Genomic DNA, 13,357 nt, shown 5'->3' with positions numbered 1-13,357 from the left:
CATTATAATTATAATACAATCAATAATAAAAAGGATCGCATTCACATTTCGCATTGATACTGTACTTACTAGTTACTGTTAAATACTAATACGATATAAAGGATATTCTTATCATTATTATAATCATAAAGATATTTATAACTTTTATATGACGATAAGACTTTATTGTTATGAAAAATAAACATTGATAAAATTATAAATATCAAAGCAGTACTCATATGAGTAATGAAAATTGACATTATATGACATTGGTGTATTATAATATAATTGTTATTATTTTATTAAATTGAAACAAAATTCAATATAATTATACGAATAGATTATGAGGTACTCTTAAATACATTTGGTTAGGTTATTCGAATAAATATAAGTTCATTGGCTATAACTCGTTTGCGCAAAAATGCACAACTCGATTGTGCACATATATTTTGTCTACCTGTGACGAAAGTCCTTAGTGCCGGAACTCGTTTGCTTATTATCGTTGATTATTATACTCCTCATTTATTAATAATAACACTCGCAGGACATTTTTTATTAGTGCATCTAAAATTCGAACATCCATTCAATAAAACACGGTATTCACTAAATTTATAGTCATCAATATCAAAACATCGTTTTCCTCACCGAGATTCAAAAGTATTTAGCGTTTTTACACCATATTAAAGTTTACGTTGTCAACACATTAATCACCACTGTACCGTTCATATCCATAGTCTATACCTATTGAAACTTACTAAAATTTGTTTGAAAAATCCAAATTTATATAATCTACAGTTTACATAGTTGATTATAAGATAACATTAAGGTAATATATTTGATAATTTGTAATGCAGTCTGTGACGATATATGTAAAAACGTGTCATGTGTTGAATGTGTCGTTGTGCGCAAACGAGTCTTGGATTTTCAGGTAAAAATTTATGTGCGCAAACGAGTTGCAGCGAAGTTCATTAGCAGTTACTTTACGTTAAACCAAAAACGGATAAATATTGCAGTATATTATATATGGTTGCCGCCGCCACGAACGAATCTGTGGCAAGCAAACGCGTAACTAACGAATGGACAGTGAGAAACGAATTTTAGTGATATCATTTTTTTCGTCATAGTGTGTTTTATAATTTAATCCTAAGAAAATTATTTAAGTTGGATTGTTCTTTAAAGTATATACCTAAACATTTACTTTGAACTGGTTCAAATTGATTAGTTTGAATGCAAGTGAAAAATAATTACAATTACAGTAGTCATATTTAAATTTATCATGACAAAACGAGTAATTTAGTGTATTTCGTTCCTTGAAATCATATGCAGTTATAACTATTATATGTAATTATAAATTGAAGGGAACGCATAGTTTGTGCGGATCGATAATGTTAAATTTTATTGATCTACAAAAATCTATACTGGACATTTCTAACACGAATGAGAACTGAAATTATTTAGAATATAGCAACACGATGACTTGCAGCTTTGTGCACAAAACACACCGATTGATGTTATAGATCCATTCACATATTAAATTTGATTGATATTACAAATTATTTTATCGAAAACAAAAATATTATTTAACGGTAAGTATTGCGACTTAATTTTTTTGTGAATTGCGTTGGTGTAAAACTTTTAAAAATAATTTTATTTTTTTTGTTTCAAATATGTGAGGTGTATTTACTAATAAAATCTACATAAAACAATGTATACATTAAAATAATTAAAATGTTTATAAAACATAATTTTACAGTGTTATTATTGTTAAAATAAAGTTTAAAAAATGAACTTTTACCTTTTAATCATTTAAAATTTTTTTCACTTTTGATATCATTTATAATGATACCAAATTTAAATTTGAATATAATAATGTGTATTAATACTTAAAATGTATTAAAAAAGTAATTACTATAAATCTAACCTGGAGGCTTCGAGACTTAAACGATACCGTGAATAAATTATGCATTGTTTATAGATGAAGTATTAACGAAAAAGCAATTAAAGATGATTACATTTTATTGGTATCAAGGTAATTGCATAGTTTTTGGTTTGATAAGATAATAAAAATATCTGTATAAATTAGTTAAATTAATAGTTAATCAATTTAAATTTGGTAATTGAAATTGAACAGATATCGTTGAGTTGATTCGAGTTATTTATGTATTTTTTTGTGCACAAATATTATAATTTTTTTATTTTGAGAAACATAAATTGAGAAAAAGTTTGAAACGTAATCATTAATATTAATTGCGTACTTAGGTATTAAATACAATACAATATACATGTATATTATCACAATATTGTCAAAATTTCACCAAAGTACCCAAAATTACATTAAAATATAATAATTTAAAACCATCACACATTAATATATTGGATAAAATGTTTATTTTAGTGTACGCACACAGTGTTATTTCTGTGCAATAATCAGCTTTTAAAACTCATAATATTATTAAATCGTGATCATATAACTTTTTTAATTAATTCACTCGGTATAGAAATGAAAAAAAAAAACATGAACATTGAGTACATTCGCTGGAGCCATTAGACAATATTTTTATATTTATAGGATTACAACTGTAGATGCTTGACGTAAATATTTTACCACGATGATATGTTATATGTTATTATAGCTCAAAATTGTTGTGAATACAATGTATTCAAGTCGTCATGATATTTTGAACTGTATATTTTGTGTATGTTATGTACATGGGTGTATATGTTATGTATTTAATCGGAATGAAGGATCCAAACTTTTCGAAAAGAAATATTCACTATAATGTTCAAGAGTCTAATATTTTTTTGCTGAGTTCATTGTATATATATTGTCATTGCTTTTTCAATGGTCTGGTAAGTGTACGAGTATGTAATATTTCATAAACGTACATTGAGAATTCGCACTGTTCTGAAAATACGAAATTCAAATAATTTTCATTTCACTTACAACATATGGACTCGGTCATGTTTATAATACGTCCAATATACAATAAAGACAACATAGACAATATAGTATATTATTGTAAGTTTGGTATAGATAGTCATCAACTTCAGTCTCAACCAAAAAACCTCGTTGGAACTTTAGGAGAAAGACGCTGACCTATTAAAATAATATTATATTAAATACATTTTTTGTTTATAAAGTTTATAAATATTTTAAGGACACGAAAAAGGAATGGTGCCAAATTTACCGATCATAATATATTATTTTGTCGGTTTTAATACGTATGACCGATTTACTTTAATAATAATAATAATTTTTATAGTAACAATAACATTTAGTACTTTACATTTTCGATAAATAGTTTACAATATTATAGCTACACTTATAGTACACTTGTATTACATAAATTATATTTTTAGTTTTTGTTATATGTACTAGTTATCATATTTATTATGTTATTTTTACCGTTTTACGCTGTATACTTATATTGTATATAATAAAACAATTTTGACGTTTATTATTTTTGGAAATGTAACTATAGTTTCAGTCTTTCAGGTAATAATAATTATTTTGTTTTAACCTTTATTTTAAATTAATAATTCATAGACAATATAGCAATACAATCATATACTCTATTTTATATAAAATTTGTTAAAAAGTAACAACTTAAACCTTTGATGTGCGATTATATAAAGATCAGAGAATTTTATAACCTTTATCCTCAAAAAAAAAAAAAATAAATAGTATAATAAAAGATTGGATATGGTTCTAGTTGGTATATTAAGGAGATCATTTTAAAAATTTCCCTTTAGCACATATTAATTTCGGAAAACTAGCGAAAAGCTATAAAATTACTTGAAAATGTACTACATACCGGTTTACGATAAGATGAAATTTTATTTTCGTTTAAACTTAAAAAATAAAATGGTTATAGACACTTGACATTTTTACTTAAAATTTATAATTATTTGCTATCGATGATATGTTTGTTATGTTCAAAAACAATTTTGATAATTTATAGAATGGAAATTATCATGTTTTCTTAACTTTTTTATCCAAAATATCTATTAAATAAAACAATAAAGTCTTAAAATTGAAAATAGTATACTATTGATTATTGAAAAAATTTAAGTTTGAAAAATATTATATATATTTGAGCGTTTGAATATTAAATTTTGACAAGACAGCATACCAAAATCTGTTACATTGTTGTAGACAAAAAATTTATAAAATTTTAAAATTTCATATTTAAGGATTCAAAATTAGATATATACAAGATTTTTCATATATTATTTTTACCATGAGAAAAAAAAAATTAGAAAGTCGCAAAACTGATTTATAAACACTATAAAATGAAATCTTTACCTAATCGAATATTTCAACAAATATCCTTTGAACAATATTAGTTATTTAGTTATTGACATTCCATAGTTTCGAATAATTGTTATGAAGTTTGTGCTGTCAATAGATACTTTCGATTTCTTCAAATTGTTGATGGCTTTGTTTGTGCAATTGTTAGAATGTTAAAATTTCAATTCTACCTATTTATGAAAGTTGATTCTTCCACTATATCTAACATCTTTAGAAACTGATCCAACCGACAAATCTTTCACTTAGAATCGTTTTTTTAAGAGTAATGGTACATTGATTTTAAGTTTAAAAGATCAATAAAGCAATACTATTGATCTATATTTGTACCTTATCCGATGATAGTATTTTATTACATTTTGGCCACTTTTTTTAATTTTATAGTATTATTTTTATTATTATTTGATTTTATTATTTTTATTTTTATTTTTTTTTATTATTATAGTTTTATGTTTATGTTATTATTTAGTACTATTATTTAAGATTTGAATAGATTTATAAAACATTTACTTTTGAGACATTCTTGGAAATTATTAAACAAGATAAGAGAATTTATTGTTGATGAAATTGTTTAGATGGTTTGATAATTTAATGAAAAATATTGACAATTATTTTTGGGGAGTTCAGTAGATAACTGAAGGTCTTTATGAATGGATTCGTTCGTAACAAACTAGGGAGCTTCCATCTTCCTAATCATTACATGTATTATAACGAAAAACACAATGGTTTCTAGTGGTGGATTCATATCATATTATATATATGTACTTCTCTGTACATCTTATGTACATGTACAGTTTGATCTTATGATACATTTATTACCGTCAAAAATAAATGAGTTAACGTTGTTATACTACGAGGAAACTACTTTCACACTTAAATATAATTGTTATACATCACAATGAAGATGAGCATTAATCAATATTTTTGAATATATATTCTTAATTATACCTATAATATAAATTAATGTTCAAATTTTCTTCGTCACCTGAACAGCTTTTTAAGTATTTATTGATATTTGTGATTTTTTAAATTATATATGTAGAAGTTCAACGTGAAAAAATATTTATAGGTCGTAGTGAAATATTTGTTCGGAGTATTTGGATTATCTTCGACTATCCTATATGAAATCAGAAACAATGTGTTTATAAATATGATCAAATAAAACTACAATGACTTACAAAAAATAGATATTATGATTTTATTAATATTATTTTACTCTCGTGAAAAACCTATTGGTATTTACTAAGTATAAACTCAACTATAGGTCTCTTGATACTCAGAATAGAAAAAAGAGGAAAGAAATGGAAAACAAATGTAATGATCAAAAGTAATTGTGTTTTAACTGAATATAAACTTAGGTACTGTAAGACTATAATATTTTTATTCCATCATTCAGCAAAAGTTATCACATTTAAAACTTTTCTATTATTATTTTTCATATATATATATATATATAAAAAATGTATTTTGTATTGTCTCTTTGAACTATTTTTTTAATGAGATATACATAAGAAATGTATGTAAATGTTAGCGTTAATGTATGAAATTCCTTAATTCTATAAAATAACTAGTTATTCTATAGAATTACGGGTACTTTCAGTTAATGTATTGAATGAACCCATAAATACATACTTCAATTAGTAATCCTACATACTAACTAGATATTTTATAAACTAAAAATAAGGGTTTAGTTAATGTATTTAAAACGATTATTATATTAAATATAAATATTAATTTATTTTACGTCAAATCTTAAACAAATTACAAATAACAATAAAAAAATCAATAGTTATCAATAATTTTTTATAAAAGTATTATAAACTTATTCTTTTATTATATTAATAGTTACAATTATTAAATTATTATTTTTTTTTACAATTTACAATTTATTTATTAGTAGTTTATTATTAATACATGAACTTTTTGGATGACATTTAGAGTTACAAAGTAAATTATTTTTTTTGACATGTTTATTTGAAAAACCCATGACCATTACCTAGTGATTGGGATTCATATGCCATTCGAAGACAAATATCTACATTTGGGATGTCACAGAGCGTAATAAACTGTTCTGCACAAAAACTAAATTGTGACCTCGCGTAAAGTTGTTTTACAATTTCTTCACTTATTAAAAAATCATATTTTTCTTTCAGCAAAAACGTGCTGTTATTACGTTTTATTGTTGTATTTTTTATAATTGTTTCAAATGTAATTTTCATTTAAAGCACACTTTAGTTATTACACCATATAGCACTGAAAATTATCAAACTAACTAGTAGGTAGAATCGTGGTACGAATAAGGTTAGTCTACGCCGAATGGTGTGGTTCATTATTATCATATCTTATTGTTTTTATTAATAAAATGACAACGGCAACAAATCTTGTATTTTATCTAACCAGCACCGGTGCTCTATCTAACGATAAAAATTTAATTCTTAGCAAAAACCCAATCAAAATTCTATGTATTAACTAGTAAAACTGTGTAATTTATATATTAATGCATATTTAGTAATTTTATTGAATAACTAGTTCTTTAATAAAATGGCATATTACATACAATACCGCTAATATATACATTAATTAAATTTAATAATTTAGAATATCAGTTGAATTTCAAAATTAGACAAAGGTTTCAACAAACAATTCGACAATTCAACATCAAAAAATAATATAATAATATATATCATAATATAATCATATTAGTTTATCATTATAACTGTCCACGTATTATACGCCGTTTTTTAGAAAAATGACGGATCGGAAAAGTAAAAATCAATATTTGTTATGTATACACATATCACACGTCTCAGAATCCGTTATTAGACATTTTGGACTACTGCAATGTGTACATTAAGAATATTACATGTTTTAATCATATTTGGTGTTCTATCTTTTCGTATATATGTACAAATGTTACTGCAAAACTCGTAAGTTCTATCGTTGTCAATCTTAATTGGGAGTAATTAACTTTGTTCAATTTATGGAAGTGACTAAATGTTGTTTGTGAATATACGCGTGCTTTCTGTTTTATTTTGTTTTGTTTATTATACAATTTATACTAGTGCCATTTGGGTGTTTAAAATTATTAAAATCAAGACATAAAAAAAAATATATATATTTCTTTTTATTTCTCCAACGTTTTTATCGTTTGTCAAGGTGGTGCAGTGTTTCACTGATGACATCATTATTTTGGGCGTAAAATTATATTGAATCTATGACAGGGTCAATAAAGAATCAAATTTGTGTTGAAAACTGTCGGTAGTCGCGGTTCGCACTTTATTCGCTGCACACATATTATTATGCTTTGTTTAACTGTTTTAATACCGTCTTTTTTCGTATTTGAATTTACCAATTTAGAATGTAACAAAACAATCACTGTCATCTATCTTCTTTAATTACACAAGTGTAAATAAGTACTACAAGTTCGCATTTTTAAAATGTAAATATACAAACTTAAATATTATTTTGTTTTAAAATAATAAAATAATATTAATAAAATAACAAGTTCCATTAAAATAGTTGACACACTATTGCTACCACGAGGAGCGTCACTTGACCCTTGGTCAGAGGAAATTATAGCGCGATCCCCTGACACAATGCCGAAAAATAATGATATAAATAATTCTGTTATTAATAACAACGCGTAGCGTGTCTAAATGAACATACTATTGAATATATAATTACTGATTCCTTATCGATTCCACAAACGATGAGTGGCTAATCATATCTGTTAAAGGAAACGTTAGTCTTCTCCAATCCAAACTCTCCTGATCATCTAAGAAACAAAAATAGAAAATTATTTGTAATCACTTCAAAGCATAAAAGCAAACCGAACCTACTTTTATACTGCCAATACTCTGTGATGTAGAAATACTCATAAGCACCCTTAGAAGTTTTAGAAAAATGTCTTATTACCAGTTAAAAATTTGATCTGATGAATTATTTTTTTTTAACCTTTAAGTTTTAATTTATTTAATATATTTATTATTAATGTTAATATGACAATCAAATTTTAATTAATAATATAATTTAACAGGGTCTTTAATAGAACCCGTGGAACGTTTAAGAGCTTCATATTCTACAAAACACTTGCAGTTAGTAGTAGATCTAGGTCTAGATTATTATCTGAATTTTTTTAACATTAAGTGTTAGATAATTTTTAGTGCACCAATCATAGAGGATATTCAAATTGGATTGAAGCAAGTCAGCTTTAGTTAATTAACTTTATGAAACGTTTTAACATTATCTGCAAACTATCTTAGTGCAATTATGAAACTTAATATAATTATAGAATATTGAATAATATTAGGGTTAAGTGGGTTTCTTGTGGAATTCCAAATGTAATATGTATTATAGTAGACATATAATCTTTGTAAAAAACAATTTGAAACTGATCTTGAATAAAAGAAATTAAACAGTTCAGAAAAGATCCACAGACTTCGATTTGTTGTACTTTTTTTAAATAAAATGTGGTGGTTAACTTTATCAAAATACTTGTTAAATCAATGGAACTGTAGTTTTGAGATGAACACAATTTGTATTTATATTTCAGAATGAAGAAAACGTCAGATGCATCCTGTAGAGTAATTTTTAATGGGTAAGGCTTTGTTGATTTTATACCTTATCTGGTGATGTTTGTTGGAGTAATTTCAATAACTAAACTATGGAAGATGGATTTAATTAGAGAAGATTTAAAAATTAAAGTATTTATATGATTTTTTAAATCATTACTTATTATATTATAACTATTTAATATTACTTCTCCGGTGATTGTATTGACCTGCCTGTTGAAAACCGTGGTTGATGTTTGAGGAATGAGATAAGGTAACTAATTCGTACTTTAAAATATTAATAACTTTTTATTTTACTCTTTTTTAATAATTTTATTTAAACTTCTTTTTACACACATTAATACATGTATTTTAAATTTTTACAGAACGTTTTAAAACTATATATATATAATAACTATTATATCTTTCTGCATAGACGATCTGCGTAGTCTTTTACACTCGCCTTTGACTGTCTATACAAAAAGACAACAAGAACGCGTCTCCCTTAACTAAAAACTATATTCCTTATATATGATATTGTGTGTGTGTGTGCGCATGTATGTGTGTACGTGTGTATGTAATGTCTTATCTTTAATACTTACGACTTTGTACGTGCTTAAGTCGATACGGCATCCATGCCGAAATCTGACCATACACGTCCGAATTAAACACCGGATCTTTTACGGATAAAAGAGGGTCGCTTAGCTCGATGAATACAATTTATATGATTGTTACAACAAATGTAATTATAATAATAATATAAAAACATGCGTCGTGGACGTATTAACAAGAAAAAAAATTAGATACAATTAAGTAATAATAATAATAATACATATAATAAGCCACTACGGCACGATAATTTACTAAAATATGGCACAAAAAAAGGCGATAAAATAAAATCAAGACGCCACACGTTACAAGGTGCGACGATAATACCTTAGGCGGCTGGGTGTTCGATTGGTTGCGCCCACGCGATCGCGCTTAGCACGTGCGACAAACACTAGAGCCGATGGTCGACTTCTTCGACAGCAAAGTGTAATTTGTTCACGGATAGAGCCGGCAATCTTGTGTACAGCAAACTGTTATAGGTTCTTAGCATCCGAATGTCGACTACAAAAATGAGTACGCAATGTGTTCGCACAGCAAAACCGCATTGAAAGTTGCAGGCGTACTAACTAGCGTTTCGGCGACGAAGTGGATTTTTTCCGGTCCGACCATAATAATAAAGGTGGTGATAGAATGTTCTCAAAAGAACCATATATTCACGCCACTGGTCAAACCGGTCGGTGTACGATAAAGTTTATCGCTTGAAAATGTTTGCGCGAACAGACTTATTATTATATTTAATGGCTATCGAATATTATAATTATTTAATTATACATTCAATTTTAAAAATTATATGAATGCTTAGGCGCATATCATTATAAATTCATTAGTCGAGGTGAGGTATGATCATCAGATTCTGGCAAATTAAATATAATCATATTACATGACCTTTACCGTCAGAAATTTCAAATATTATGTTATTATTTGTTAAGATATTCGTGAACTCCAAATTAGATGGATGGATTTCAAATAACGTTACTTTATCTTCTAGCAAGGTAGTACGATCTTTTAAGTTCTAGATAAATCTTTGATTTAAAATGTATTTAAATTTATATTTTACGATACGAGACCTTATTATTTGGGTTTCCACTATTAGAATAAAATTGTATTAATTTCCTCTGCAAAAAAGAACTAAAATATAAAATTTGTTTTAAAATTCACAAATATTGCATGTATTGAATGCGTTTTCAGAGAAAATTATCAACTTAATTAACTCTAAATTATATTTTCATAAAATTTCATTTTATTAATAATTTTATACTATTGAACTAAATTAAATGTATAAAATATATTTCTATTGAAGATTAAGTTTGAATATTATCGAACGGTGTAGATTTTTAGTATAAATTATTGTACAGAGTTTCCAATACCTACATTGTATATTATTGCCGAATAAACTTTTGATGAACAGAATGGAAATTCTTCTTTTTTTTTTACTAGTTTAATTTTATACTACCTTTTTATCGTACTTAAATGTATTACTGCGTGCACGTCATTTTTATGCTGCCGAAATAATTATTATTTATTATGACCTGTAAAAAAAAAGTTGTTTTACATTTTAATTTTCAAAGTGTGTAGATGTTTTATATTGTTAATAAATCTATTTATTTCATATGGAACAGTACAAGAATCAATTGCTAATTTTTAAATTTGTTCGTTGTATTAGCGGTGTAACGTGACTTATTCAATTATCTGAAATGTTTTTAATAAACTATTTCTAAGAATTTCCACCAGAATTTATTTACTCGAATATCGTAGTATTGATTTCATTAATATTTGAACTTAACTCGTATTTTTACTCTAATGTGTATACCTTACAGCTTCAATGAGCTGTAAAACCTCTTTAAAATGTGTATCCAGTTTGTATAATCTGCAGGAGCAGCAAGCACCATGGGAATATTATTTGAATCGGTGTATAATCGCTTGAATTGTTTTTTGTTTCGATTTAATTTCCTTTAAACGCATCATAAACTTTAAAAACGAATTTAGACTTTTTTCTATCTCTCTTTGACTGTCTCACTATTGATCTCTTTATTTACGACTCATCTATCTAAAATCATCACAATTTCGAAACAATTGGAGTGGTTATGCTCTTCGAACGCTATGTATTCGGCATGAAACTTTAATTCGAAGGTTTAAGAGTCTATACAGCGTAAATGAATATACACAACAGTTTTGAATTAGCAATCTTTGATTAAAGTTCAATCACTATTTTCTTTACATTACTCATGTGTTATTAAAGCATTACTGTCCAAAGATTTTAAAATGTTTTCATAATTATTCATATACTGTGTAATAATCTTCAATATTTATTTATTTAACATGTTTAGTTTAAATTAGAGTGAAATTCATATGCATAACCTATTAAATAACCATTAAATTAATAGATTACAATGTTAATATACATCTAACATATATGTGTATATAATAATGAAATGCATACTTAATCAGTACTTTTTAATACATATTTATTTATGAGCTATAAGTATATATATATATTTTTTATTATTTTTACCGGAATTTTTATGAGAAAACTGTGTCTTATTTTACCAACTTGACATACACAGAAAAAATGCATAATATATAAATATTGTTCCAATATTATTTGTATTATCTTAAATTTATCTCAGCGTATGCATTTTTAGTTCCTATGATTTGATTTTCAGCAAGTGACTCTTCAATTTCTTTCCTAACGCGAGAACAAGAAGTATTGAATGATAGAAATAAAAGAAAGTTTTTGTTGTACGCGTGTTTGTTTTATTCATAAAATATTGCTGGATGCGAGAATTCGGTAAATCCTTGTACAAATCTATTGGACTTGATAAACAAAAGGTGTCTCTGCTCTCTTTTGCAATATTTTTCAAGTTCTGCACATAAAGCTCTATATTTTTATTTCGGATGGTATTTATTTTCAATCAGATGTCGATAATCATTTAAGCCAAATTTGTTATTTGTTTTTCTTTATTGGGCTGAAATTCGAACGTGCATTTTATCTTACATACTCCTGCAGTATTTTGTCGACAGATTATATATAGAATTCGAATAGAAAATTATATGGAAAGCGTTGCGTGATCTACACTCTAATGGAAGCTACCGGTTAATTTAATATTCCCATATTGATGACACTAATTGTGTATTGTGATGTCGATGGCCTTTAGCAAATATATATATATGTAAATACGAGTAAATGTATATATTCATATATGTGTGTATGTTTTAGTTTATCATATAATATATTCATATATTGTGTTGTTAAAGCTGAATGCATATTTCAGTGCGTAATCTTGTATTTTATATTCAGCCGAGTGTACGTTAATTGAAAATATTCACAATCAATTAACTTGGTAAAAAGTGCAACGTGTTATGTTCCAGTTTTGTAAACCTAGACAAGGTTTTATCTCGGTACCTTATTTCTATGTTCGTCGCATTTCATTTTATGTCGTTTCTTGTTTTAAAGCGTAAACCATTAAATTTTCATATTTATTTTCTGCTAATAATAATTATTACCCATGAAAATGTGTATATATATTTCGTCATATAACTAAAATGCAATTTCAACAATGGTGTAACTATAGGCAGATGGGTATAGACGTTATAACCCTTTCTGAAATGTCTCTACAATTATTTTGTTTAAAACCTGCTTCCACCCGAGTCGCGGTACCTACTATTTTTAATTATTATGTTCTGAATAATTTTCAAATAATCCAGTTAAGATAATCGTACGAAATATGTTGAAACTAAAATTAGAATTGGCAATGTAAATTTTGTTAATGTAAATGTTTCAGATATTCAGTGATCTTAAGGTATTATCAAAACACAAACATGAAAGTGGAATAAAGTTTTTTACGTACAGTTTATTATTATTAGTTTTTTTCCGAAGCAAGAAGATGAAAAAATGAATTTATGTTTGCGA

This window comes from Sipha flava, unplaced genomic scaffold (assembly GCF_003268045.1).
Source record: "Sipha flava isolate LNK unplaced genomic scaffold, YSA_version1 167_pilon_pilon, whole genome shotgun sequence".
In the NCBI taxonomy this organism is placed as follows: Eukaryota; Metazoa; Arthropoda; class Insecta; order Hemiptera; family Aphididae; genus Sipha; species Sipha flava.
The sequence above is the reverse complement of the archived record's forward strand: the minus strand, read 5'-3'. Positions refer to the sequence as shown.